Below are 27837 nucleotides of genomic sequence, written 5' to 3' on the forward strand. Positions count from 1 at the left end.
ACCGGTTTGGAAAGTCTTACAAGTAACAGTTGAGACCCGTTTTGTTTTATGTGAGGATTATAAACGACCCCCGCTACTGGCGCTTTACAGTAAAGGAAACTGCAATAGGCTAGCAGAGCGCTCACTATATCACACGTGTAAGCGCATGAAAACATCATCAGAAACTGAAAGTGCATGCGGTTCAGGCACTCCACAGTGCCACACGCTCTTGAAGTTAGCATTCCACGCATGCTGATGCCGCGTTCCGCGTCACAACGTTACGCCATGAAGTCACCCACGCTACCGGTGGCAAACACTAAATACATCTGCAATCGGCTTGGCTACACCATCGGGCTCCCGGACATCGGCACTATCAAGGCACAACGCAGGTGGTGTACTACAGATAAGTAAGTTTATCTACAGCTAACTGGACAACAACAGGTAACAGACGGCCATACTATGAGGTAGTGATTCTTTACTTTTTTACCCTGTACCTACCAGCGTGTGACTACTGGTCACCTCCTCCTGCCAAGACCCATGCAGTAACATTACGCCACAACAAATGTAAGCCTTTTTATCCATTGTTTTAATTGACGAGTGCACAGAATGTTTATCCAGCAAAGCGACAACACAGGGTCTCCTTCGTAAGACTACTCTTTTTCACATGCGCGTTTTGAGAATCTATTGGCGCAATACATAGAGTGCACTTCACTCATTTGTTCACGATCACGATTGATTCATATCGTGATATTGTTTTGGCGCAGCAGGCACTATACACATGAGTGCAACGATGACCACAGGCATGTACTCGCATTTGAATTCAACGTTTTAACCTCCCACCATAACCCATTTTTTTCATGATTTGGATCGCTCAGCTTGAGGGCAGATAACCAGACCTAATTGTTTGAGTATTCTCATGTCTTATGTGTGTGGGTTTTCTATGTTTCCCTCCCCTTTTCTCTCCTTACAGGTTCATAAGAGGCGGCCAATACTCTGGATGGTAACAAAAATGAGGAATCGTGAGTTTTTTTGGTCCTCTTTATAGATCATAAGTTAGGGTGCGCCTTAGCTTGCGCACATCGCCATGGTATCCGATCCTGAAGAAAGCCTAGCAACTAGCATTTTTAGGCTGAAACATGTAGACCTGACTTCCTAATTCCTGGATGCACTTGAGCAATTTACTCAACCACAGAGTCCACCACAACCTTTTAACCTGGTCTTATTCTCCACCTAATTAAAAAAATTGGGAAGCAGTAAATCCATTTTAATCTCACTTTATGCATCACCACTTGTCACCCAAAAAAAATGCCTGCTGTAATCAGGTGTTGTCGCACACCGGAGAGGCACTCGGCCTCTCTGCTGGGGGCCCAATGATGAAGCATGTCACCAACTAGGTTGGTGAGTGAGGGCTCTTTTAACAAACATGAGTAATTCCAGTTGTAAGCTTCTCTATCTTTTTAACTTCACTCTTCTGTTGTTGATTTGATTGCCTCTATAATTCATCAAGGGTAAATTCTTTGGCTAATGGGAAAGCCACCTTCTTCTCAGCATACTGGTTAGGAATATTAGACATGTAGGCTTATTTAAAATGATTAACCCAACCTTCTTGGCTGAATGTAGTGATAAGAGAATTAGGTTCAAGACTCGCAGTTTTGATGTTATTGGCCACTGACGAAAAAGCCCTGGTATATCTTTCAACCTGCATGCCATAACCAACTTGCTCCAGGATTACTTTTGCAGCTCTTTACTCCTAGTCCGTTGGGTGGACTTTTACTCCACTTTACATCATTGAATTTTGCAGGTATACCTGGGTATTTCCTTCAGTGCCCCGTGTAAATATGCTGAGACCTTCCTACAATGCTGGTCATACCATTTAGCCTCATGGACCTCTGGTCTACTGTGTTTCGTAAGCAGGCCACTCTTGACTAAACTCAACTGGACACATAGATTACCCATGGCCTAGGGATCATTAATGAGGGCAAGGCACAGCAGCGGTTCCTCCATAGGAGCGGAGGTGCATCACCCCCACACTCCTACAGAAAGAGAGGAAAATAAAATGGTAATAAATTATTTTATTACCATTTTATTTTGAACTCTCTGCTGAACAGAGTGTGGGGCAGGGCCAGTGCATCATTGCTGCCAAGTGATTGGCAGAAATGAAGAGTGGCCCCCTGGCTACCTTGTTACGGCCAAACCGACATGCAATTCAAACTCTCCAACCCAGCTGTTTTGTACTGCTGGGTTGGAGAGCAGGCACAGGCCTCTAATGCCTTTTGAAGTGCTGAGGCAGCCAGCTCCAGCTAATCCAGAAGCTTCACTCATGCAGCATGAGATCAGCATCTGGATTGGATAAAGAAGTTGTCTGTCTGTTGTCGGGTCACACTCGGAGGAGACTGGAGATGCGTGGAGTACGTGCTGCAAGAGAAGGTAAGTGCATCTTTTCTTTTTTGTAATTTTTAATGTAAAGTAATGTTGTAATGTATGTATGTATGTTTGTTAAATGTATGTTATGCCCCACTGTTTTGTTAAGTAACTAACCGCCACGGGTAAGGCAATCAGACACCAAGGAAAGATGATTCAAAGTTTTGACAAATGGATTTTCAGGTCGTCATTTCTCCATGCCAGACACAGGCCTTAGGTCTTAACAGTTAAGGGTTGTGTGGCCACACTCTTTTTGCCTTGGCCCCTCCTGAGGATAAATAAACCAAGGCTTTAGGGATTAGGGTCGCAGCTTACATCTAGAACTGCCCTAAAAAACCAAGCCAGCAGTTCTCGGGAGGCAAAAATGTAGTCAATGACAGAGCAGCACTCTCACCTTTTAAAGGTAGCCTTAGCAGAATGGGCTGGGTCCCAAAGTTCACTGACATTGATAACATCAAACAATTTAATCAGGTGGAAGAGAGCATGGGCCATCTGGTCCCTGGACTGATTATACTACTACCTATACAAATGTTGTCAAACATGGTACATTCATTTCCCACCTGTGTTAATGAAACTTTAGCATTCAAATCCCCACCTAAAATAATTTCATACCCTTTGTGCAAAAATGCAAGTTGGACTTCAAGGCTGAAAAAAAAATCAGATAACATATTAAAATTGGCAATAAGGTCAGACCCAAAATACCCATTATAGAAGCTAATTAAGACAATATTCAAACAGGCCACATGGATTAAAAAAAGCTTTGAATAAGTTGCTACTGGAAGGGACCAGACTATTTTTACACTCCAGAGGGACTTTAAACCAGGCCGATAATCTAGCCCTTGGTCTGGTCGATAAAGATGGGACCACAGAAACCGTGTGGGACTAATTACCATCCATATTAATAGTTTCAGTGGCCAAGGTATCTTGCAAAAAATAATATCATATTTACGTATGAAGTTACCCCAATCCTCACAGCCCACATTACTAGAACGGCCAGCAATATTCCAAAAGAGAATATTGACCTCATGGATGTGATTCACTGGGATGACTTGATTCACCTTGCTAGTTGACAAGGAATTTTCAAATAATACATTAGGCCTGAACCGGCATGACACATATGTCTTGGTCAACTTTTATAATAATCTTCACCAGACTGACTTAATAGTTATCCTAAAAGAAATACTGTTTTCATTACAGTATTTAAAAAAAAATTCTGTCAAAAACGTCATAATTATTTGGGGGGGGGTTTCAACCTTACCGTATGTCCTCAAAATAATAATTGTAATTGTGGTCTTCTAGACGAAAATGAAAATAAACTAACACATTTTTCACACACAAACACGTGAGAACAATTGAATGAAGTGTTATGTGCTTTGGAATTAGGGTTGGCAAATAAATTAGTAGTACCTCCGGTCCCGCTCACTAAAACCTTTAACGGAAGGGGAGCTTTTAGCATTATAGATTTTTTATTTGTTTCAGTCAATGCAGCACCCGTATTGTAAATTTTAATACCCACGATAACTCTACCAGTGATCATTTTCCAAACAGTGTTACAGTATTATTTCCAAATAACCGATATAATAGAAAATCTGTGAGAATATATGGGCAAGGAGCTTTATCCATGGGAAGATTGAACGGGTATTCGCTTAAATGGGCAAAGATTGACCGATTCATAATAACCACTGAAATAGTACAAAACTCACTACAATCAGTAAATATTTGTTTGGATTTTAATACTACTGGTGCAGAGATCCTGGAGAGTTTTTCTAATATAATACCAGCAGTAAAGGCAGCCTTGCATAGGAATTTAAAGGAAAGGAAGGTGAAAAGTAAAGAATGGTTTAATAACATCTGTACAAAAGCCCATTTAAATTTAAAAGCGGCCCTTCATAAAACACAACAGGATAAACAGGAAATTGCCCATTGCAGAAGGGAATATAATAAGGCCATAAAAACAAGGAAAGCAGAACTTAAAGAAGATCTCTGGGCCCAATTGCATAGCAGCTGTACCATTAAAAATAACATTGCTTTTTGGAAAGCTATTAGGTCACCTTTTCTTTCGGAAGATTCCAATAACGCTAACATAGACATAGCTAACTATGAATCAGCGTGGGTCCATTATTTTCAGGAGATTTTTGGCCTTCCGTCTCAGGCACAGCCATCTCTTATTAATAAAGAGAACGTAACCCCGCCCTCATCCAAATCTGTCTTTCCTATTTCCTTGAAAATAACCCACCTGGAAATAGAACATGCCCTATTATTTAGTAAAGGAGGAAAGGCGCCTGGTCCGGATGGGGTCCCAGTGGATCTTTTTAAGTATAACTTGGACTTCTGGACCCCCATACTGACGAGAGTCTTGGAGACATCATGTGCTGTGGGCCTCCCAGATTCTTGGGCAGATTCAATTCTGGTGCCAATTTTCAAAAGGGGGACCGTAACTGCCCATCCTTTTACCGATCGATATCTCTGTTAGATTCGCTGTGGAAAGTAGCGGGTCGTATCATCCTTAACCGTCTTCAGTTATGGGCAGAAGATAATAGAAAACTTTCAGATCTTCAATTTGGATTTAGAGAAGGACCTGGCACCACAGATCAAGTGCTTAATTTGTCCCTTTCTGTTGGCAAGTATGTAAATGCCAAAGGCGGGAATCTCTATATGGCGTACGTCGAACTGACTGCAGCTTTTGACTGCGTAAGTCACTCCAAGTTATTGGGCATTTTAGTGGATATGGGGGTGGAGCTCCCGTTGATAAACTTTATACGGGAATTCTACACCAATGCACCACCAGGGTCAGGTTCGGAAACAAGAGGGAACTCACGGCCTCATTCGGCGTAGAGAGGGGAGTCAGGCAGGGCTGTGTCCTGGCCCCCTTTCTTTTCACCCTCTACACAAATGGGTTGGAACTTGCTATGTTAGAAGGGTGCCAGGACCTACCCCTCATTAAAGGACAACCAATACCGGCTCTATTATGCGCAGATGACGCCGTGATACTAGCACATACACCCATAGAACTTCAATATGCCTTGAAGAGATACCATCATTATATGGCCGACCTTATCCTTAAAATAAATATCAAAAAACCATTTACCATGTCCATAGGTAATGAACGCAAGGTAACTGGGAACATCTTTGTTGAAAACACTAAACTCGAGACTACAAAGACTTATTACTATTTAGGCATCCTGCTGGATGATAAATGTTCATGGAGACAGGCCATAGAGGCAAGAAAACTGCTCTTTATGCGGGCCACAAAAGCATTGGTTAATTTTACACAGAGGTTAGGAAGAAGACCCCCGGCGGAACTGATACAAATCTACCGGGCAAAATATATAAGTGTAGCAATTTATGGAGCAGGCGTGTGGGGCCATGGAAAAGTTGAAGCCCTACAAAAAGTCGAGAATGGTTTTCTCAGATTTTTACTTGCTGTCCCTCGAAGTTCATACACCTATAATTGGCACTTAGAGCTTGGCCTTTCCTATATAACTGACATAGTCAAGCTCCAACCTATACTCTTATGGTACCGCATTTGGTCTTCTACTACTGCTGCCTTCAGCTGAGGGTTTTTAGAGGATTGCCTTTTCCTTGAAAATGGGTGCAAGTTTAAATGGCTAATGTATATAAAAAAAATCCTGTACGATCTAGGTTTGGCAAAGTACTACCATTTTCCAACAACAATATCCAAAATACCCAGAAAGGAATTAAAAAAACTATGTTTGACCCATCTAGAGCAACTCAGTTTGGCTAACGAGGCAAGTAAATCTTCCGTTCAGCACGCACTAACAATACAAACCACTATGGTCATTCAACCATATTTAACTTTTGACCTAAGTGGTTACGAAAGACTTTTGCTGGCCCGATTTAGGTGGAATATGTTCCACCGTCTGGTTTCTTTCCCAGAAACAAACAATTGGGCTACGCATCTAATAACTTGTCACTGTGATGAAATCTCAACTCAATCTACCTTGCACACGGTCCTATTTTGTAAATTTTATAAGGAGCCTAGGACTCACTGGCTGATTCTGTTATTAAAACATCTGAGATTACGGAGATGTCGCCCAGCCTATCTTGTTCTACAATTACTGGAGGCTCCACTTATGGCGGGAAATATTGTACGATTCTTGAAGTTCTGTGTTAAACACAGGGCAAATCTAGGGTAGAGTAATGAATTGTATAGGATTGTTGTTAATAAGGAAATCTGTTATATTATGCCCTTATAATCAACCTGTACATCGTTTTTTATATACTTGATGTCTATTGCTAAATGTTATCTAATAGCTGCTAAAACACTAGCCATTGTGCCCATAATCATTCACAGTATTACTTTTCCAATATTTACTATGTATTGTCGCACTTTATTCATAGGATAAGTACCTAAAATATTAAGATATTGATATCCCTCTGGATATTTTATTCCTTTTAAACCTTTGGGGGGCGTGGCTTGCGCGCCGCTGTGACATGGCGGTCCGTGCTTGAACTCCGGGACGCTTGAGGATGTCAGGTCGTCTTTTCCATCCCCAGAGGCGGCATTTCTTCTATGCAACCGGCATTTTCGATTTCGGATTATGCCGAGACCAATTTAACAGGCGCTTCACCACTCCTCGATATCAGGAACCTCTTGTTTTTATCTTCGGAGGTGCAGCTCGCGGGACTTCGCGGGCGTCCGCCATTTTGTGCTTGGTGGCGTCGCTCGCATTTTTTCTCTTCAGAGCCTGCTTCTATTCACTGGTGATTACGACTGGTGTTCTTAATGGAGCTGACTTTCACTTTTTTCATCATTGGATACTAATTTTCAGTGGCCCGCCTGTCTGGTGAGTGTCTTCATATTCTCGACGTTTTGGTGTTGTTTTTTCCATACCTTAATGTCGTAATTCACTTATCACACCTATTTTGGGCTTCACTGGTACATTGCTCTGAGCCTGCTTCTTGGAATCAGCTTCTTTTCTATATTAGCGCTCTTTATTTACCTTTTGCTCGCTTTATAGCGCAAGGTGTGTCCCTGCAAGAGATATGGAGGTTCCTTTGCTTTCTCTGGTTACCTCTCCGTATGGCTGATAATATGGGTCCTTCTCCTAACGCAAAGGACTCTAAGAGTGCTTTGAAGAGGCTTAAGCAAACATCTCCTACACCTGAGTCCTCACAGAAGGATTCCACTTCCACCTTGGACACTATTTTATCCCGCTTAAATGCGGTTCATGATATTGCGCAATCTACAAAAACCAATACGGACCTACTACAAGTTGAAGTGGCGGCTATTCGTAATGATTTTAAAGCGTTGTCTCTTCGAGTTACCAATGCTGAAGCACGCATTAGTGGTGTGGAAGATAATGCGCAACGTCAATCTAAGTCGTTTCATTAAATGGAACGCTCTATGGCGGCATTACGAAGAGACCTCACTGCGCAAGAGGATCGGAATCGGAGGAGCAATCTGCGCATTTTCGGTCTCCCTGAGGAAGCAGAGAAATCAGCCTCTTCTATGATAGACTTTTTGTACCAGTGGATTCCTTCGACCCTTCAAATCTCCTTTCAGAAGGATTTTGAAATTGAGAGAGCCCACCGTGTGCCCACTTTCCGTCCCAAGTCATCTGCTCAACCCAGGGCGGTCATTTTTAAACTGCTGCGTTATCAACACACTGAGCAGATTCTGGCACATATGAGGAAGATTAAGGCGGTCACTTGGGAGGGTCATCGAATTGCTATATCACAAGACTTTGCCAGAGATACTGTTATCCGTCGGAAAGGCTTTCTCAATCTACGCAAACGTCTCCAGGATATGAATATTCCCTTCTCCTTTGTTGGTCGTTCGAAGTTTCGTATTACCTTCAAGGGTCGCTCCAGACTTTTTGAGGAACCTTCTGAGCTCTCCTCCTTTCTGGATAACCAGCTTGAAGTCCAGATGGATTCCTCTCCAGCTTCTGGTTCTTTTGGCACTTGACTTGCGTAGCCTTGTTCTATAGAATGTTTCTTATGCTCCTGTCAGGATGTTTTTTCTGTTTCCTGTCAGGTTGTTCTCTTTTCATTGCTACTGTGATACTTTTACTGATAGTTATTTAATATTTCGACCTCTTGCTTACATGTATTTTTTCTATTCGTACTCATGTATTGGTGATGTATTATATGTATCTCTATCTGTACCCTTTCTTCTCTGATATCGTACTTCTATTTTTTTTCTACTGATTGTTTTAGTATACAGCTTTCTTTTCAAACTTACCTAGGCTTCCCTATGCTCTTTCTGTCTTCTTACTTCTGGCATTTGCCTTTAGTAGACTTGTTCTATAGAACGTTTCTTAAGCTCTTGTCAGGTTGTTTTTTCTATTCTTGTCAGGATGTTCTCTTTCCATTGTTAATGTGATACTTGTACTATTAGGTATTTATTATTTCGACCTCTTGCTTGCATGTGTTTTTTTCTACGCGCTCATGTATTGGTGTTGTACTATCTGTCTTTCCATCTATTATCCTTTCCTATCTGCTATCGTACTCCTATTGTTTCTACTGTTTGCTTTCATTTACAGGTTTTCTTTTCAATAACTACATACGTCTACCTATGTTTCTTTCTGCCTTTTGGCTATATACATCTCATATGACTTTATACCAGTATACATGCTTGCTGTTCTTGCAGATGTTCTTGATACGGTGATATTTTTACTAGTAGCTATTTTATATTTTGTCCTCTATATTTGCTTGTGTTTCTTCTTTACCCACTCATTTATTAGTGATGTATTTCCATATTTCTAGTTATTCCCTTTCTCATCGGATATCGTACTCCTATTGTTTATACTGATTGCTTGAGTATACAGTTTTCTTTTGAATACCTACATAGGTTTGCTTATGTGCTTTTTGCTTTTTGGCTCTATTCGGCTCATATGTTTATATACTTGCATACATGCTCCTGTTTTTTCAAATGCTCTTCAGTGCTCAACTTATCCTCTTTCACCATTCAATTCCTTTCTTTCGAGATGTTGTTGTATTTTCTTGTCCACCTACTTTTCTTACCTTATACCTTCACTTATTCTTCAGTTTTTTCATTTGTTTACTTTACTCTACATGGGTTCCTGAACTCTTTGATATGTTATGCCTTTCTGTCTACCTATATCTCTCTTTGGGGACTTCTTTATCTATTCTATGTTTTTCCTGGCTGCCCCTCTTGCTTGTCCTTTTCACGTCCCCCTGTGTATGAATTTGGCCCTTCATGGTCCTCCCCTTGCTGCTTTTGTTTTCTTTCTCTTCCTCTTCCTCTCTCTCTTTTCTCTCTCCTTTCTCTCGCTCTTCTTTTCTCTCCTTTCTCTTTTCTCTCCTCTTGTTTCCTGGATCTTTTGCTGGTGTTCTTATCTTATGGTGTTTTTATTGTTTCTGTTTATATTTTATATAATATGTGGATTGCTTCCTCATTCATCAATGTTTTACGGACTTTGGTCTTTTGTGGGATTATGCCTGGTTTGAACGTTTTGTCCCTAAATGTTAAAGGGTTGAACCATCCGGTGAAACGTGCCAAAATTTTGGACTACTGTAAATCCCTTTCCTCGGACTTGGTGCTCCTTCAAGAAACGAAAATCTTCTATAAAGAGGCGCTTTTTCTGAGGATAGATTGGGCTCTGGATGTAGTGTGTTCTGATGCTATGGGTAAGAAAAACGGTGTGCTTATGTTGGTTTCTAAAATTCTGGCTTACCAGTGATTTCAGCGGAACATGATTCGGAAGGTCGATGGTTGTTGTCTAGACTTTCTAATGGACAAACTGATCTTTATTTTCTGAATATATGCTCCAAACAGTGACGATCCTTCCTTCTGGCGTGGGATTACCAAGAAACTAGCTGATACTCCACATCACGGCAACTTAATTGTTGGAGGCGACTTTAATTTACCACTAGCCCCCCTTTTAGACAGAAGTTCAGCTTCCCATTCCGCCCTCCTAAAGCTCACAAGCAATTACTAACTATGTGCTCTGTACATTCACTCCAGGACATCTGGCGCCTTCATAATCCTACTGGTAGTGATTTCTCTTTCTTCTCCTCCCCTCATTCTAGTTTCTCTCGTATTGACTATCTCTTAGTTCACTCGTCTCTTGGGCTGCTATCGTCCTCCCCACTTATTCATCCTATTCTTGTTTCTGACCATGCCGCTGTCTCCTTTTCTCTCTTACATCTGGCCCCTTCTCAGCGCCCTCATTCTTGGAGGATGAATACTGAGATTCTTCATGATGTTCCTCAAGTTTTGGCCTTACAGGAAGAGGTTGACAATTTCTTTTCTGATAATGTCGGTTCGGTCGGCTCCCCCATTGTGTTGTGGGATGCTTTTAAATGCACACTTTGAGGTCATATTATCAAATGTATGGCGAAGAGAAACGCAGACATCAGGAAAGATCTGCACGATTTAGCGGTCTCCATTAAACAAAATGAACTTCTCTTTCGTAGTTCGAAGGATCCCCAACTCTTGCAAACCATTAAGAATTTGAAATACTCCTACAATTCTATAGTCACCAAGAGAGCACATATTGGAGATCAAGCCCAAAAATCTAAACGCTTATTGTTGAAAAACAGGGCTGGTAAAATTCTAGCTGCTACGTTGAAGTACCAGGATTCCAATCTTAAATCTTCTCAGATATCTTCTATCACTGATAAATCCGGCTCTCCAAAATTTCAGACGTCTGAGATTCTTGATGTTTTTCGGGATTTTTATGATAAGTTATACACCCCTACTAATCAAGCTTCTTTTGACCAATATTGAGTTACAATGGGGTATACCCTAAGAACTCTCTGACCTGGGTCAGTAAAAGTAGGTACAATAGTAATGGTCAGAGTCTATAGATTCAATAAAACAACCAATGTAATATATGCATTCAATTATGTAGGAAGCAAAAGATTGCTCAATCCAAAGTGTGCTTCAATTTTTATTCATTATTTAAGCACATTATTGCTTAAGTACCCAATTCCAGTCATTGAGTACCAGGATTGTGTGGAGTGTCTCTCAATTCAAACATCTAAGATACAATATTCAATTACTTCATTGAATCACACAGTTGCCTTGAAGCATAATTCACATTTGAAAATGTAGAATTTATCAGAAGAAAGCAGCACAGTCAATATCAAATCATCGTATTTCAACGCGCTCAAAGTGATGGAAAAGGGGAAGTTAGATGGGATAGGTGTGATGGGAAAGAAGTGAGGACTGGGTAAAGGTGGTTGTGACCTTAAAACAATCACAGTGCTATAAAATACATCCTTTTGTTTTGATATTGACTGTGCTTCTTTCTTCTGATAAATTCTACATTTTCAAATGTGAATTATGCTTCAAGGCAACTGTGTGATTCAATGAAGTAATTGAATATTGTATCTTAGATGTTTGAATTGAGAGACACTCCACACAATCCTGGTACTCGATGACTGGAATTGGGTACTTAAGCAATAATGTGCTTAAATAATGAATAAAAATTGAAGCACACTGTGGATTGAGCACTCTTTTGCTTCCTACATAATTGAATGCATATATTACATTGGTTGTTTTATTGAATCTATAGACTCTGACCATTACTATTGTACCTTCTTTTGACCAATGTCAGGCATTCTTACAAACTAATCCTATTCAAACGGTTTCCTCCGCAGATAGTGCTAATTTAGGTCGCCCTATCTTGACAGAGGAAATATCTTCTGCTATTCTTGCTACACGTTCTGGTAAGGCCCCTGGTCCAGACGGTTTTCCTATTATGTTCTATAAAACTTTTTTATCCTCTGTGATCCCTCACCTTAAATCCCTTTTTGATACTTTTATTTGTGATGGCTCTTTTTCGGGTTCAGCAGCTGACGCTACAATTGTAGTAATACCGAAAGAAGGCAAAGATCACTCTAATCCCAAGAATTTTCGCCCCATTTCCCTTCTTAACATGGAAGCTAAGATTTTTGCAAAAATTCTTGCCAAGCGTCTGGAATCTTTTAACCCCAAGCTCGTTCATCCTTCTCAAACCGGGTTTGTCAAAACTAGGCTGGCTAGGGACAACATTCGTACCTTCTGTCATATTTTGGGTGCTGCAAAGCGCTTTACCCTGCCTGCAGCCGCTCTGGCCCTTGATGCCTACAAGGCTTTTGATAAAGTTTCCTGGCCCTGCCGTCCTTCGTGCTCATAATCTTGGTGATTCCTTTATTACTATGGTTATGTCTCTCTACTCCCAACCTAGAGCAAATATTAGAGTTAATGGGGCTACCTCTGCTTTTTTTAATCTTCGTCAGGGCATGAGACAGGGCTGTCCCCTATCCCCACTTTTATTTCTGTTATCCATTGATCCGCTCCTTCGGCTTATTGATCTACATCCGAATGTCAAGGGTTTTACCTTTGGTTCCTCTTGTATTAAGACAGCTGCATATGCGGATGATGTCCTTATTTTCTCGGACGACATTGAGTTGGCTATTCCCGCTATTACGGACACTATCGATCTCTTCTCTAAGGTATCTGGGTATACCCTTAACAAAGACCAAACAAAATTGTTCCCCTTTGTTGCGTATTGTTTCCCAGCTCATATAGGTACTGCTGGCTTTAAATGGCAATCCAAACGCCTTAAATATTTAGGTATCTGGTTTTGCAGCACAGCATGATACGGTTCTCTATAATGAGGCACAAACTCTCATAAAAGTCCGTCACCTTTTGGATACCTGGTCACCTAAACATATTTATTGGTGGGGGCGCCTACAAACCTTGAAAATGATGATCACACCTATCATTAATTTTGTGTCCTCTATGCTCCCGGTTAAACTTTCTCCTTCCTTTTTTCATGACATTGATTCCCTCACTTCTAAGTTCCTATGGAATGATAAACGATCTAGATTGGCATACAAGTTTTTGCGCACACCTTATGATGGAGGGAGTTGTAATTTTCCTGATTGGGAACAATATCAAACTGCCTTTTTAGCCCCACAGGGAGCTCTCTGGTTCTCTTCTAACCCTGGTCATGTACCTTCCTGGATGTTGATTGAGCGAAGTCTTTCCTCTCCCTTACCACCATTGTCTTTTCTGACTTCTTCCACTTTATTTATACCTTTTTCTCGTACTATAATTTTGGACACTATTGCGGCGATCCGCTTCATTGATAAGAAAGTTGCTGTTCCCATCCATAAATCGAGGTGGTCTTCCTTATGGCGTAACCCTCACCTCAAACTTCTTATAGACTCTGCTTCCATGAACTATTGGGCTTCCAAAGGGATTACCTTAGTCAAACATCTCTATCATTCCAGTAATGATCCTTTGCCTTTTTCGTCTTTGGCCCAACAATATTCTCTTTTCATTATGGATTTTTACACTTTCTTAAAAATTAAAGTGGCTATCTCTAAACTACGTTTGGTTCCAGACTCTCCTACTATTAAGTTACGTCATGTATGGCTTAGATCTGGTCATGTGGCTTCTAACATCTATAAATTTTTATCTTCTACCCCTTCTATCTCATCTACTGTGTACGCAGCAAAAGTGGTCACGTCACTTTAATCAGGACCTCATTAATCACATCTCTTTTGACACCTGGCAATTGATGGGTAAGCTTTCCTTACGTAATAAAATTGCCCCTTCGTTAATCCAGTCTAAACTCTTTTCCATTAATCTGCTCCATTGGACTCCAGTTCGCCTTTATGCTCTAAGCCTGAAGGAGGATAATCTTTGTTGGAGCTGTAGGCTATCCCCTGGTGATTTTATTCATATGTTTTTTTAATGCTCCCTTTTACAAAGTTATTGGGATTTGATACATAAACATCTTATGTTGATTTTTAACATTAAGTTCCAACTCTATTTCCCCATGATCCTCTTGGGTCCTTTGGCCTCCCTTCTCCAAATACCTTTAGACTCTTTAGATTTGCAATTACTGGATCTTCTACTAACTGTAGCGGTTAAAGTAATTCTTATGGAGTGGAAATCCTTCTCCTCTATCTCTTATCACACTTGGTGGGCATGGGTGTCCTTTCTACGGAGTGCGCACTCCTCCGTGGCGGAGGCTCATCTCTCTTCAGCTATTTCTAGTGGTGTTTGGGGTGCCTTGGATACTTGCATGGAGCTTGCTAAGAACGGTTTGGTAGATCAATATCCCTTTGTGGAGTCTGTTGATGTCTGATGTGATCTTTTTTCTTTTTATGTTGCACTACAGTGGATCCTTTCTCTCTCTCTTTTACCCGTTCTCTTTCTCTACCTTTTCCTTTCCTTTCTTCTTTACTCTTCTTCCTTCTTTCCTTTTTTCCTTTCTATATCTTGCTCTTTCCTTTCTTTTCTTTCTCTTTTGCATTTGCTATTACATTGATACACTGGATGGCTTCTAATGCCTTTTGTTTTGTTTTTCCTTCCCACCTCTCCATTACCATATTTATCATATTTCCCATGTTTTGAAGGGAATACTTGCTTGTTGATTTGTTGCTTTACTGCATTATCCTTGATTTCCATCCCTTGTATCATATGTCACTGTATTTATTTCTTCATATACCTTTTTAATCCCAATAAACTTTTTGAACACAAAAAAAATTCCTTTTAAACCTTTGTTTTAATGGGAATTTTATTATGAAATTGTACTTTTATGATTTTCTAAATTTGAATACCGAATAAAGACGTTTTTGATTTCATTTGACAAGGAGTGTTCTTTGAAATTGACGACTGTCAAATCCCTACAGTTTGCCAAGTCAAGGTGCTGGCAGGGTCGGACAACAGAAGGGACGACTCCAATACCAACATCCTGGACATGAGTAGTTTTGATCACATTACTAACGCTTAGTCAATCATTCGCTAACAAATCGCCTAAGGGAAGAAAGCGATTTTGAGTGAGAATATTGAAGGAAAATGACTGGGGAGTCATAAGGCAGGGAAAACTCTCCAGTGTAGGTGAATTTGTGGCCAACTCTCTATAGAAGTACCTTATGTTCTTCTGAATCCAATGAGTAGTCTTGTTGATTAACTTCACAGCGGAGTTACAGGGACGTATCATTGGGACATTTGCCATAACTATGACATAGGTACATGCTGCTGGCGGGAGATTGCAACAAGAGATGCATCCCAGAGCTGAACCCACCTGATTGGGAGGTAATTGAGGTTTTCCCATTTTCCTGGGGTCCCCAGATTGTAATCTGGGCTCCTCACATTCCCTTGCACAGCTAAAAGTAGCTAAACCAGACTCAGGAGCTACACTTGACACACAAATGGGCAACTGCCCTATCCCCTAAACCAGGAGCCGTGGCTCCTGAATGAGACTTGATTGCATCTGCCCAATTATGGAGCCACTCCCTCCCACTACAGCTTTGGCAGGCCTAACATCCAATTTGTTTAGTTTCACCTCAATATGCCCCAAAAGTTTATATAACCCTGATAACTTGGAATCAAGGAGACCAGCAACCTCCTTGCTAAACTGGGCAAATATACCACCAATTACCTCTTATTATTGACGGTGGTATCAGGCATTGGATTCCTAGATTCCTTCCAGTCCCAAAGATGGCAATTTATACATTTAAATGCTGTATCACATGATTGTTCGGATTAATATAATCATTATATTTTGGAAATGATCAAGAAGCAAAGTAGAACATTATTGTGATAATGGTGAGCTCACTAACCATCAGCATCTATCCTCTGCCCTACTTCTTTATTTGTTCCTCTGAAACATGTCTCTAAAGAAGGAGATGCAGAGGTATGCAAGAAAGGGTTACAACTGGAGTAGAAATAATTGATTAGACCCTTGTAATAAAAATGTGGGAAGAGAGAACTTTTTGATCTTATATAGAACTGTAAAACAAATTAACAATCCTGTTAGGGTGGAAATAGGCTGCAAGTTCACATTTACCTTAAGGTACCTAGGTGATATATAGGTAAAGCATCAATAAACATTGGATGCATACTTATTAGTACATTGGGGACTAGATTGCTCATCACAGTTAGTTACTCTTTTAATTGTTACTGTTTTTGAAATATGTGGGGCAAGATAGATCATTATAAATGGATTGGTGTCAGTACAACGCGGATTTTTACAACGCATTCCGTTACAACTGAATTTTTACAACGCAGGATCCATTACATCGGATGCCATTACAACGCATGGCATTACATAGCAGATGCTATTACAACGCATGGCATTACATTGTAAGTATAGGTAAGTATACCTTTTTAAAAAAAATGTTATTAAGTTAATTTAATTATTTTAATTTAATTAATTTAATTAAAATACATTTTAAAATAGCCATTAATTTAATTTAATAAAATAATATCTATTTAATAAATGTAATTTTAATAAAAAATGGAAATAATTTAATTTAATTAAAATAATGAAATTAATTTAATGTACATATTTTTATAATTGAAATTAAATTAAATTAATTGAAATAATTTATTTAATTTAATTAATTTAATTTAAAAATGTAATTAATGTAATAAAATTAATTTAATTTATTAAATATATTTTAATTAATTTAAAAATGGTAAATATAATTTATTTATCCCAAAACACAAACCTACCCCTGAACCCTACAATACCCCTGTACCCCAAAACCCAAACCCTGCCCTAAAACCTAAAAACACCCCTGTACCCCAAAACCCAAACCCTGCCCTAAAACCTAAAAACACCCCTGTACCCCAAAACCCAAACCCTACCCTAAAACCTAAAAACACCCCTGTACCCCAAAACCCAAACCCTGCCCTAAAACCTAAAAACACCCCTGTCCCCCAAAACCCAAACCCTGCCCTAAAACCTAAAAACACCCCTGTACCCCAAAACCCAAACCCTGCCCTAAAACCTAAAAACACCCCTGAACCCCAAAACCCAAACCCTGCCCTAAAACCTAAAAACAACCCTGTACCCCAAAACCCAAACCCTGCCCTAAACCCTAAAAACACCCCTGTACCCCAAAACCCAAACCCTGCCCTAAAACCTAAAAACACCCCTGTACCCCAAAACCCAAACCCTGCCCTAAAACCTAAAAACACCCCTGTACCCCAAAACCCAAACCCTGCCCTAAAACCTAAAAACACCCCTGTACCCCAAAACCCAATCCCTGCCCTAAAACCTAAAAACACCCCTGTACCCCAAAACCCAAACCCTACCCTAAAACCTAAAAACACCCCTGTACCCCAAAACTCAAACCCTACCCTAAAACCTAAAAACACCCCTGTACCCCAAAACCCAAACCCTGCCCTAAAACCTAAAAACACCCCTGTACCCCAAAACCCAAACCCTGCCCTAAAACCTAAAAACACCCCTGAACCCCAAAACACAAACCCTGCCCTAAAACCTAAAAATACCCAAACACCCCAAAACATATACCTCAGTACCCCAAAACATATACTCCTATACTCATACTTATTTAAAAAATTACTTAAATTAATATATTTAATTTATAATATTTAAAAACATAAATAAATATTTTTATTTCTAATTAATAATAATTAAATCAATTATATAATATTAAATAAAATAAAAAAAATTATATACTTACCAATACTTACGATGTAATGGTATGCGTTGTAATACCATCTGCTATGTAATGCCATGCGTTGTAATGGCATCCGATGTAATGGATCCTGCGTTGTAATAGCTGCGTTGTAACAGCATTACGACGTAAAAGTTGCGTTGTAAGTGTTACATACCATTATAAATTACATGTTGCACAGAGATTTGTCTTGCTGTGCAGCAAGTACAGAGGGTATGTAGCCTAGACTTAGCTTTATACTTCATGGGCAAGTTCTGTACTGAAAGTTTAACATGTAAAGTTAATGCTACAACACACAGATGCATGTTATGTTATGTTATGTTATGTTATGTTATGTTATGTTATGTTATGTTATGTTATGTTATGTTATGTTATGTTAAATGAATTTATTGAGCGTGACTAACACCATTAGGTTTCTTGGCGCTTGTGCTGAGGGAGCAAGGAAAAGAGCGTGAGAGTGACAACTAATTATAGGACTCGGTGAAGAGGAAGGTTTTAAGGAGGGATCTGAACCTGGAATATGGAGAAGGCAACCTAAGAGGAAGGGGAAGGGAATTCCAAAAAGATGGGGCTAGAAAAGAAAACCTAAGGCCACCGTGTTTCTTCCTCTTAAATCTGGGAACTGATAGCAAGGCCATCTGTGATGACCGAAGATTGTGAGGAGGAACATACGGGTGGAGAAGGGAAGAAATAAAAAGGGGGCCGTGGCCTGCAAGAGATTTTGAGATAATGCAGCCAAGCTTGAATTTACAGCGAGTAGATACCGGAAGCCAGTGGAGACTTTTTAAAAGGGGGCAAACGTGTTGATCTCTAGGTTGGTGATAAATCAAGCGGGCGGCCTGATTTTGGATCAACTGAAGTCTCTTAAGTTGGTAGTCAGGAATGCCTACATACAATACGTTTGCGTAGTCAAGCCTAGACATGACTAACGCAAGCAAGGCCAAAGTAAGGGCCTCGATAGTGAGTAGGCGGGAGATTTTATGGATTTTCCTGAGTTGAAAATGGCTAGAGGACACTACTGCGCTTATCTGGGGCGTCATGGAGAGATCGTTGCTAATGACGACTCCCAGGCTTTTGGCTGAGTTGACATGGCAAGGAGGACTGCCCAGACTTGCCGGCCAGAAGGAGGGTTGCCAAGGATTGGAGGGTCATGGATGTGATAGTTAACCAAAAGATCTACAATTTTGTGAGGTTTGATATTTTACATTTTTAACTTCCACTAAGTAAAAAAATAATTAACAATTCAGATAATTTTACTGTAATGTGATCATACCGTCAGTCCAATCAGGCTCAGCCTGCTCCTCTCTCTGTTTTTGCTTTAACTTCATATTCCCATAGTGCACCACAGCACCATTTAAGATATAAATGACAATTTTCTCATCAGATGTGAAACCCAGGATATCTATAGTTGTCTGCAAATTAAAATCAGAATTAGATTCCTATCCTCATTAAAGAGGAGTGGAATAGTATATCCATGCTGTTTTGTCACTTACATCAGTGGCCATGAGTTAATCGACGTCATCAATACTGGCAACTGAGATCTCACCTGGTCTGATGAAGGAGCACTCATAGGGATTGGTGGTAATAAGAAGCATGTCTAAACAAAGTAACACATTTATGGATATAATCACAATATAGCTAAAAATACTTTCATTGCTTTCCTGATGCTACCTATTTCACACCACCCCAAATAAATTTTTCACATTCATAAATCGGTGGCAGTTCAAAACATCCCTGCCAAATTTCAAACTACTAAAATATCGCATCCACACAATTGAATACCAAAATATTGTGAAGGCAAGTAGATGTCAAGTTATTAATAGTAAACCAATACTTCCTTATTTGTGTTTATTTTGAAAGTGTTGGGTGTCCAATATTTTTGCAGGCCAATATTGTGACATACAACCCTTAAAACATTCTAGTATCATATTACAACCCGTTGTAAATTTTCTAAGCATTGTTCCAATTTTACAAATTGCATTATTATCTGATAATTGCCCTATTTGCAATTGTATGTCCAAGTCAATAACTAGATAAGATACTAAGGGCCCCATTAGGATGGCGGGCGGAAAACCACCCGACCGCCATGGAGGCAGGAAACAGCTTGCCACCGGGACCGCGGATAAACCGGCGTTCAAATTAGGATCAACCGCCAAAAAAGACCGACCGCGGCGGTAGCGGGCCAACAGAAACCGCCCGACGTGGGCGGTGACGTCCAAAACTCAACCGCGGTGGTCGGAAATGCAGCGGAAAAGCTACAACCTGCCGCAAGCAAAGCTGACACACCGCACAGGAAATTAGGATATCCCTGATGGTCCCGCGGTATGAACCGCTGTTTCCGACTGCTGCGGTCGCACACAGGAGTGAATGGGAGAGACAGAGCAAGAGCTGCAGCATAGCCACCACAGCGGACGTACATGAAAAACATGGCAGACGATGCCAAAACACCGCAACAATGCCAAACTTAGCACAAATCAAAGTAGCCATGCCCTCCAAATACACAAAAGACATACCGATGAAAAAACAAATGCCCAAAAAACCATACAATTCCCAGGACAACACCCACAACCCACCTCACATCAAAATCTCATTTGGACACACCCACAGATCTGAGTATAAAACCAGCCCCTTTACTGGCTACAATCCTTTGCAACACTCCCGAACAGAAGGCCATACACCACACCTGACAGGAGAGGCAACGAACACAGCACACCCACCCTCACCGAACAGGTAGGTAGCCATCTTCCCTGTACTCACTGTTTGGGGGTGGGAGGGCTGTACCACGACTCCCACCAAGCCCCCTGTCCCACACCTGAGCAGGATAGAGGCCTCCCCCACCCAGGAACATGTGTCAGCCATTGCACTGTTCATCCTCACCTAACAGGTAGATAGCAATCCACACTGGGAGGCCTGTTTGGGGAGGGTGGCCTGCACTACTACTCCCACCATGCCCCCTGTCCCACACCTGAGCATGATAGAGGCCTCCCCCACCCAGGAGCATGTGTCAGCCATTGCACTGTTTACCCTCACCTAACAGGTAGGTAGCCATCTTCCCAGTACTGGCTGTTTGGGGGTGGGAGGGCTGTACCACGACTCTCACCATGCCCCCTGTCCCACACCAGAGCAGGATAGAGGCCTCCACCCACCCAGGAGCATGTGCCAGCCATTGCACTGTTCACCCTAACCTAACATGTAGCTAGCCATCCACACTGGGAGGCCTGTTTGGGTGAGGGTGGCCTGCACTACTACTCCCACCATGCCCCCTGTCCCACACCTGAGCATGATAGAGGCCTCCCCCACCCAGGAGCATGTGCCAGCCATTGCACTGTTCACCCTAACCTAACATGTAGCTAGCCATCCACACTGGGAGGCCTGTTTGGGTGAGGGTGGCCTGCACTACTACTCCCACCATGCCCCCGTCCCATACCTGAGCAGGATAGAGGCCTCCCCCACCAAGGAGCATGTGTCAGCCGTTGCACTGCTCACGCTCACCTAACAGGTAGGTAGCCATCCACATTGGGATGCCTGTTTGGGGGAGGGTGGCCTGCACTACTTTTCCCACCATACCCCCTGTACCACACCCCAGCAGCATTGAGGGCACCCCCACCCAGGAGCCCCTGGATGCCATTGCACTGTTTGCCAAACACACTTAGAGGTAGGTAGCTATCTTCACTGGTCTGGCTCTTAGTGGGTGTGAGACCTGCATCACTACACAATGCACCAATTGCATGCAATGCTTCGATACCTGACATGTACAAGTAATTGATGTTCCTCTGCACCATGTAATAACACCCACGATTGCTCTTAACAATAATAGTGAAGTTGTCTCAATTGTCTAGTGTACAGACAATGGATGTCATGCAGCTAACAGAATACTTGCACAGTGCCCAACACTGACCATTCCCCATCTAATCCACAGGTTATGAAGAACTCACTGCTGACGACAACAACCACCAGCAGAGCCAGTCTCCATCCCCGGTACATGGACTCTCGGATGTTGACTCCCAGGATAGTGTGGACGATGAGCTCCAAGCCGGCCCATCAGGTGTGCCAAGGACCAACAGGTCCCAGGACCCCCTCCTCCCCACCACCACGTCTGCTTCACCAAGAGCAGCACAGCAGGACCCTGCAGTCATGGCCTGTGCCTCCACCACATCCACCTCTGCCACCACCACTACCACCACCAGCACCCACCCTGTCCCAGGGGATGACCAGGACACACACCAACTGTGGAGGGCAGGGAGAGTGTGCGGGGACCCACCGTGGCGGGGCAATAGATCCGTGGCAGCAGGGCAGGTGGGAGGGCCAGGGTCACCCCCAGACCTCAGGAGGTTGGCACACCATCCTTGGACCACTTCACCAGAGTCATCGGGGCATATGAAGAGGTCCAGGGACAAAGTGGCCGGTCTGACAAACTCTTACGTGAGCTCATCCTGCTGATGAGGTCCATCGACACACGCATTGGTCAAATGGTGGACTTCAAGGCCCAGCAAGTGGCGTTGCTGAGGGACAGGCCTGTGTCCCAAACAACACCTCCACCCCCCTCTGTTGTGCTGCAGGATGACAGTGCACCATCCTCCCCTGCGGCCACAGAGAGGGGTGAGTCCTCAGATGCCGCTGGCCATGCAGCAGGCCCCCCCGCCAAAGTGATCAAGGAGGTGTCCAAAGAAGAGCCTGGGAGTCTCTGGAGGCAAAGCACCAGCCACACGCCAGTCACTGAGCCAGCCCTGATGGCAACCCTCTTCCCCACTGCATTGACTGTTTGGACTGTCCTTCCCCACACTGCCTTGTGAATGGCACCTTACTGTTGGACTGGGTCACCACATCTATGTGGGGTCTACTCTTGCATCTCATCAACCATGACTGTCAACTCACTGCTACATCACCACCTTCATGTAAATATGCCCTCAACCCTCACATGTCCACTTTGTAAATAAAATAGCTTAAACACTTTAATTTGTGCTGTTTTGATTTTAGTGCCATATTTACAGTGTTGAAAATGTCCATGATGTATCCAAAAGATTTACAGTATGTAGGGCTGGATTATTTTGAAGCACCTATGGAGACACAACAGAACAACAGTCACTGGCGTCAGTGTGCCATCACAGACATAACACTACACAAAACATACACATAAGTCTACAGGCAGACAACACAATGTGCAGCAAGTGTCAACAAACAAAGTTCTGCATACGTTCACATGTGAATTGTCACAGCCACTTTTCCACACCCAGGTGACTCATCATGTGCCTGTATGCCAGTGCACCTCCAGTCCTGTCAAGGCAGCGGAATCTTGACTTGAGCAGCCCAAAAGTCCACTCAATGGCCTGGGCCTCATTGTACCTGACGTCAGCCGGGGTCCTGGGATTCCGTAGTGGGCTCAGCAGCCATGGACGGCTGGGATATGCAGAGTCACCTGTGAATGAAAAACACACATTGCAATGTTGCACATCCAGAGGGCATCGGGCCACACACACACAGCACACCATGTCACTAGGCATACTCACTCACAATCCAAGCATGCTTGGGAAGCAGATTTGCCATCATCCGCAGCACCATGCTGTTCCTCAGGATATACGAATCATGGGCTGAGCCGGGGAATCTTGCACACACATGTGAAATGGTCATGTCCGCAAGGCACACCACCTGCACATTTATTGAATGATAATGTTTGCGATTTCTAAAAATGTGCTCAGTCGCATGTGGTGGCACCAGACCTACATGGGTGCAATTGATGGCACCAACAACATGGTGTCAAGCCCGCTCTGCTGTCAAAGCATTCTGGTCCCTTGCCTTTACCTATGCGGAGAGACTGTTTGTTTCATCTACGATCCACTTCCAGTTGGAGTCAATTGGTGGCTCAGTTTAGGCGGAGGGTGTCCAGTCCTTCTGCTTAATGTAGGAACTCTAGCCCTCAGGTTAGCGTTCTAGTTTCCTGCAGCAGTTCCGCCATTTCGTGCGCCCGCTGCTTTAGCGCTGTGCACTTCAACTGAAGTATTGACGGAGCCGTTCGCGTCCTTGAGAGTCTCTTCCTGAGGCGTCTCAATTTATCCTCTCGGCTCATCAAAAGAAGAGTTCCAGTGTTTAGAGAAGAACCTGAGTTCGAAAAAGCCTTTGAGAGCATCCCTGACTCCGCAGTTTGAAAGTCTTCATGTTTGAAGGTCGTAGTTGCCGTTTGTCTCTCTCTCTCTCGTAATGCCGTGCAGTTTTGTTCGAGAGTAAGCGGTAAGCTTCAGACCTTTTTTTGACTTTTGGATATCTCCAAGTCTGAGGCAATAAATCATTTTCTGAGTAGCGGTCTTCGTGAGCTAGGCTCATACCCTGAGGAAGTCTTGTTCTATTTCCCGCTAAAGAGGTTCTTGAACATATAATTTCTACGAGACATTTCATGAATGATATTATGACTATACTCTGCAGCTTCAAGGAGAAATTACTAAGACTGTATAAATCATTTCAAAAAGATCCATTCCAGTAGTTCAAGTTCTTTTGGGCATCCAGACCTGATGAAAGATACTGGAGGATATGTTCAGTGTCAGAGAAACTGCTAATTCTCTTCAAAAGAACATTGCTGTCTAGATAGTGTTTAGGGGGATATCTATATGCGCAAGTAGTTATATTCTCTTACTCGCACCTTGAGCTTGAACATAGTTAGCGGCAAGAACTATTATTATTCATCAACCAAATGGTGAAGCAGAATCTACTTTTGGTTATTCTTTCAATCTTCACCTCAGCAAGAGAGAGGCGCATGCCACACTAAACACAGGTATACAAGAACTTTCTCCCGGACCTTGGAATAGACAGAAATTGAATGTCAAGTTTTATGGGAATGTATTAATTTTGTGTTACTCTTCTAGGTGCCAGAAAGCTGAAGACACCAGGGTGTGGCAGTCGCTCTGTTTGTTATCCACTTCCCCTTTCCCCCTCATTCCTGAGCTCAGAGTCCTCTGGGACCAGAGGTGTTTGAGAATTGGGAAATTCTCATCATAAAGGCCCTAATCAGATCGCCCCCACAGACTTCAGGAGGTTCAGGTACAGCATTCTTGACACATGAGGGATGTTCCCAAGGGGATAGAAGTCACCCTTCACACCGGCCAATTCTGCTCCCCTGGGAAAATTTATGTATCGATCCTTATATATCATCACGGCTGCAAGAACATCCCTTAGCACCATGCTGAACATGGGTTTCGACATCCCTGCAGCGCCGGCCACGGTCTCCTGGAAGGAACCAGTTGCAAAAAAGTGGAAGGTTGCCATCACTTTGTATGTGGGTGTGAATGCAGTTGGGTAGTGGCGACGAGGCTGCAGGTGGGGTTCCAACAGATCACAAAGGGTCTTCAGGGTCATTCTGTTGAGGCGCAATTTGCGAATGATAGCGATATCCTCCATGTCCTCCAGCACTGTCAGGTGACGTATGAGATTAGGCCTCCTCCTAGTTGAAATGTAAATGTTCAAATGTCAATGACAAACATCATGAGGTGGCCACAGCACGTACCCTTAAGGATGTCCCGTAAAAACAAAGACTGCCATGAGAGATGCCTGGCACACCAGGTTACATGGGTGGACATTTGAGACACACAGAGGGCACACCTCTCCATACACTAGTGCTGCAAATAACTAGGTCAATGGGAATGCACACATACAGAACACCTATGTGGGTAAAAAATCCTAGGCCATCAGCTGAGTGCGTGACCAATTAGTCTAAGACCAGTGGAGAAAAGGAATGTCGAATATGAAATGTATATTAAAAAATATATATTTAATTAACATAGATAAAAATCATATAAAGACTCAAACACATAAGTCAAACTATATGATACAATAAAAATATAGTACATACAAAATCATCAACAGACTTCAAACACAGTAAGTACAAGGCATATAAACCATACTAGCATATAGATCAAACAAGTTACAAGTAATAATACATTCAAGATTAAAAATGACATAAAAAATGCTGAAGAATTATTTATAAAAACTCGACGCGCGTTTCGGCAGAAAAAACGCCTTCTTCAGGAGTCACAGATGAAACTCTGAAAGAACATTATTAAAAAGAAGATATAGATCAGATCACAAGTTTTATATAGCATGACTAATACAGATTACCAACTATACTTAAAATGTTGCAGAAACCAAATTTCGAAAAACTTTTACTACCTAACAGGTCTAGACTTTATTATTTTGGTCACTTATTGTCATATGATAGACAAATATTCATAAAGAGTGCAGTACTTAACTAGGCAAAAAACAAATAATCAAACTTCATGTAGGGTTCAGTATTCATGTAAGGTGTAATTAGATTTATCCATTTAATATAGGGATGTTTCTAAATAAATCCTACACCAAGGAAATAGTGATGGAAAACTTATCTTGATCTTAGTATGGTACAACATGATACAAATCAATAAATTTACATTGGCAGTATTGTCTTTCAATTCACTAGCACAAGCAATTGATGATAACTTCTTGAATAGTCAGAGCCGCTTGATAAAGGCTAATTCCTGATCAAATAAAATATACAATCATGAACATGGTAGTAGAAAACTAATGATGTCACATAGAGCCACATAATTTCTGACTACAGACGGTCTACTTGTTTTCATAAATTATATATAGAGACCGAAAGACACGTAAGTATGGTGAAGGGGTTTATATAGGTTGATAGTGATTTGTCTATGTATGCAGACCAACCATTTAAACAGGATGTATTTCACATGTAACGCCATATGAAGGGAACAGATATAAAGTTAAGAATCTGAGTACTTTGGTTGAATAGTCATTATATTTAAAAAGATGAAGTGCATAAATAGAAACAATGCACTAACCATACTAGTATAGATAAATATTGACCTAAACAAGGAAAAGGTGTCTAGAAGTAGAATTATTCTAGGTAGCTGAATACTATTGTTAAACTTTAGACGTAAAAGAAGTGATAATATGGTCATAAATTTACCTGATTAGATATGTAGAAAATAGAGACACGTTGATTGTTTACACGGTTATGGTGCAAATAGCAACAGAATACAACTATAAATGAGAGGGAAAGAAATGAAAAGGAGAACGATAAAGGAAAAGAGGGGAATGGAGTATCAACAGATGATGCTCATGAGATAATACAAATGCCGACGCCCATAATGTGTTACATAATAGTTTATTACACAATAATCACCTAGTATCTTCAGATGTGGGTTCTAAAGCCATATGATTAGAACTACGTCAATAGGTGTAGATGTCTGGTTGTTACCACAAATTCATGGCTACAATAGAAATGAACAACAAATACCTTAGATCAAAAGTGTGCTCATTGGACTATGCTGACGGACAATTACCAGCAAAGGGCTAATGTGAGAATTCTTCAAGCAGTATCACAACTGATTTAGACTAGACATGTACCTTATAACGTATAAATGGGGCTTCTTAAATCGTAATATTTGTCCACTCCTTGATCTATAAACGGGTCAGGATGCAGGGGATATATTGTGGCTGTAAAAAAGAGGGAATGCTATGTGAATGCAAAGAGAGCGAGTCGGAGATAGCTCTATATTTGCCAGCGCACGGGTAATGGGTGTGGCGGCAGGGGATATTGACATGCATTCGTTAGATCTTACCTTTAAAACGAGAAAATTCCTGAGAACAGCAAGATGGTACTGTTCCAAAGGGTATATTAGAGCTGAAATAAAAAGAAATACTACGTAACTAACATGGAGAAAAATAAGTAAAGGCTCAGTGGATGCCAGCACATAACTCGTATGTGTAACGGCTAGAGATAGTAACTAGCACTCGTTAGCTCTTACCTACGAGCGAGAAACGTCTCGTGAGCAGCAAGATGGTGCTGTTCCAGGAGCTACAATGTTGCTCAGAAGCGTCGCCAGTCAAAGGGGTGGACGTTATGGTGACGACAGCTATTTAAAGCCTATAAACGGCGCGAATTGCGGCGTCCGATAATTAGATATGGAAAACGGACTATAACTGCTATGATCGTGATGCAGAAAACCTATTACAAGATGGCGCTCATAG

Source organism: Lissotriton vulgaris, chromosome 7 (assembly GCF_964263255.1).
Source record: "Lissotriton vulgaris chromosome 7, aLisVul1.2, whole genome shotgun sequence".
NCBI classification, from domain to species: Eukaryota; Metazoa; Chordata; class Amphibia; order Caudata; family Salamandridae; genus Lissotriton; species Lissotriton vulgaris.